This window comes from Humulus lupulus, chromosome 9, assembly GCF_963169125.1.
Source record: "Humulus lupulus chromosome 9, drHumLupu1.1, whole genome shotgun sequence".
Classification (NCBI taxonomy): domain Eukaryota; kingdom Viridiplantae; phylum Streptophyta; class Magnoliopsida; order Rosales; family Cannabaceae; genus Humulus; species Humulus lupulus.
In genome coordinates, this window is record NC_084801.1 from 47374323 (window position 1) to 47378364 (window position 4042).

The following is a 4042-nucleotide window of genomic DNA, read 5'->3' on the forward strand; positions in this document are numbered from 1 at the left end:
GGATAACCAAGACCGTTATACGGTGTGATTTTAAATGTGCAAGACTTGCTAATCAAGTCATATAGTTTAAAACGTGATCCTAAAGTCATAACTAGGTTAAGGTTAAAAGATTTTGGTCATAAACGGAAAATTTCTCATTTAAATAAGTGTTTAGTACATGGGATCCCAAAAATAAGTTTTAAAGGACAGTATACAAATTTCAAAGTTGTATACATCCATGAGCCATTCTAATGGAAAAATACGCATTTCAGGTTTTCTTATCCCTGTACTAATCGTCAGCCGTGGCGGACGAGTAGCTGACTATGTACATTCTACCCCATAGCTCTCCAACTCAAGATTGGTCCACCTTGCCCTTGCCTTTACCTGCACCATGTAGCACCCGTGAGCGAAGGCCTAGCAAGAAAACCATAATGCAAAGAAAAACAATACAGTCAACCAACAATCCATAAAGTTGTGAACCAAGTATTTAACACGCCATAACAGTCACCTAATTAGAGAGGTCAATTGACTATTCATAAGCCACATCTTAGTATTAAGCAGATTATAAACAATAAACAACAATGATAACATTCAATAATCATCATACAATACTCATGGTCGATGCCCTTAGGCTGCACCCTCTATTTAACCCACTGTCTCTGGCTCACTTAGGCCGAGCACAGTGTTTAACCCACTGACTCCGGTCCGCTTAAGCCGAGCTCAGTGATTATTAAGCTGTCCTCAGCTACCAATGGCCAAGTCGTGTCCTGTGCACAAATATCAATTCTGGCACTCTTAGGCCGTTTATTTCATGCTCTCATGGCATATCATAATCATACAACAATTACATTCAAATATAGGGAGCCCTAAGTCCCATCAGTCACATACAGGTGCAATTTTCTTACCTTTAATTCTGAGTGCTTTGGTTAAGAAGACAACCCCCGTGCACGATCCCGTTCCGAGTCCAGCGCACACCTAGTCACAATCCATAAAATTGTACTTCGATAAGTTTGAATTCCAAAGGTTAATCCCAGGACAAAACTCGCGCTCTTGGAACCTCTAATTCCACCAAACAAGGTGGTAAAACCGTCCCCCTAGCCCCCAAGCAAAACCCTAGAAAGTACCCAAAAACCAAGTGCTGGAGGCAGGGTAGCACTACAGCGGTACCATAGGAGCGCTACAACGCTATAGTCAGAAAGCCAGCCCCCTAGGAACACATCCCAGCGCTGTGGCACACCCAACCTAGCGCTATAGCACTGCAACCCGAACATGCAATTTTCTGGGTTTCTTCTTCGCTTCCCCTGAGCCAAAACTCCAAACATCTACCCCAAACCTCAACCAAACTCAAAATTGAACCTATAACTCACTATATCTCATCCCAAACCACCTAACAACATCAAAAACTTAGCTAAAAGCATCATCAAACATGGAAACCAAACTTGAGCTCTGAAGCTTAAGAACACCATCTAAAACCAGAAAATCCAGACAATTAAGGTTAGAAATTATTACCTCAGATGGATGAATCTGACCCTAGGTTGCTTCAATGTAATTCCAAGCCTTAATTCTCATATTCTCAAGCTTAGGTTCCTCACAACTTCATCCCAAACCAAGATTTCAGAAATCAAAACCCAAAATCTCAAGAAGATCAAGCAATATTCAAAATCAGAAATTGAAGTTCTTACCTCTTCTTGATTTCGAAATTCCTAGGGATTGCTAGCTATAAATCCTCCTCCAAAGTTTAATACTACTCCAAATTCCTCAAGAAATTCAGCTGCTTAACTTCAGCTCCTCTTTTCCCCTTTGAAACCTTGAACCAAATGACCAAGAATCCTCTAGAAAAGCCTAAAACATAAAGGCTAATTTCAGCTATGTTTTACCTCATATAATGCCTAAATGACCCTTCCACCCCTCTTTCTAACACCCTTCCTTTCAATACCTAAAGGGCCACCTAATCCTTTTACTCTTTGTAAAAATACCACATTTTACTTACAATTTCAGTAACAACACTAATTCTCAGGTAACTAATAGTTACCAGCTTCACTACCAAATACCAATTTCGAAACCCCTTGCTAACACCGCGGAACAGGATCTCTTCATGCCGGAAGCACCACACATAACTCAAAATCATACCCTTAACGGGTTCAAATTACAAATATGCCCTTCTAAACTAATCAGGGCCCACATGCATATTCAATATTCATAAACATGCGTTTAATCATTTATTCACATATAATCATATAATCATGCTTATCACATAATCATGCATTTAATCATTTAAATCACACATAAACCAATTATGCCCTCCCGACACACTAATCAAGGCCCTTAAGCCTTATTAGTGATTTTGGGTCGTTACATTTTATGAATATTTTATTTGGCAAAATCCATATATTAAGCAACACATATGGATCATTATATGCATCTAAGCCCAATTGCAAAAATACCACATATAGTGCAAACACACATGTTATAATTGGATGAGCCTGATCGTGTTACTATATGAGCAAGTCTATGAATTTATGCAATAAATACCACAATTTATTTCATTTGCAAAAATACCACAATTAATTTTCTAGAATTTATCCAAAAATTTGAATTAATAAATTTTTTGCAAAACAAAGCCAATTTAAATGAAATTTATCAACAATTAACCAAAGTTAATTTATATTTAATTTATCAACAATCAACATAGTTTAGGTCATTTTGAAAAATATTAATTTAATTTAAATAGGATTTATCAATAATTAACCATAGTTAATTTAAATCCCATTTATTAAAAAATATTTTATTAATTGGTTTGAAAAACATTATGTTTTTAAAAATTTAACCAGTTATAAATTTTGAAACAAATATCATCTCTTGTTTTTGAAAAAATATATTAAACAGTTAAACAAATTCAAATATCTTTAGTAAACCAATTAATTAGCTTATTGGACTTAAAATTAAGGCCTGTATTATTTTCTATTGATTTAATTAATTAAATCCTTTATCAAATTAATTATTTATAATTCGAACATTGATTTAAACTTATTTATTAATTTAGACACCAATTTATCTTAACTAATAAATCTGCCATAATTTCTCTTTTATTATCTAAATTACATAACTCAGTCAAACTATCAAAAATTGACCTGGTAAAATTTTATAATTCTAATTGATAATTAAATAAATTAATTGAGACTATCTAGATGATTTTATCCAAGGTACAGTAGGGACCATGAGCCTATGAAATCAAGCTCCAATAAGTTATCATAAATTTACTAACTTTTTAATTCCCCATGACTCCACTGACGACTCAGAATTGCAGTCTTGAATTCATAGAACGCTCTATAACAAATATTGATACGTTATTAATTATCCATTGTTACAACCATAATTGTCACTTAATCCTCTATAGACAGTCTACAATGAGATGTGACAAAAATACCGTTTTACACCTCATTGTATTTTATCCTTACAACACTTAGTTCCTTGTAAATGATATTTCAGTAAAATAATATTAACTACTAAACTGAGATCTCTATCATTTAGCTCCTTGAACCAAACTAAAAGGCTTCATCAGAAGCTATAGATGTTCATATCTATGATTAACACTCCCACTCAATTATACTACCGAGTTCCCAAGATGTATGTTTGGGCTAGTCCGTAGGGTAAACTGGTCACGAACAAGTCAAAGAACTCAAATAATACAATCAGTTAGAATACTAACCACTCAGAATTGAGATTGAATTGACCTATGGTCAACTATATGATATGACTAGAATAGATACTAAGAATATGTTTACTTATCCTTTCTACTGTCAATATCGGTTCAGTCCGATGTAACAAATACATCCGATCTTATCTACTTTACTGATGTTCGGGAAAGAACATAACACTGCGATGTGTAAGTAGATCATATCATAGATTGACAAGTCAGTGTAAATCCTATGCACTGATTAATCTTAGGTCTAACTTATTTTTGAACATATAATCATATTTATATTCCACTATTATTACGTCACTATTTTATCAAGCTATTTCAAAAACCCTAACTTTGTCTTCCTCATCAAGCTATTTCAAA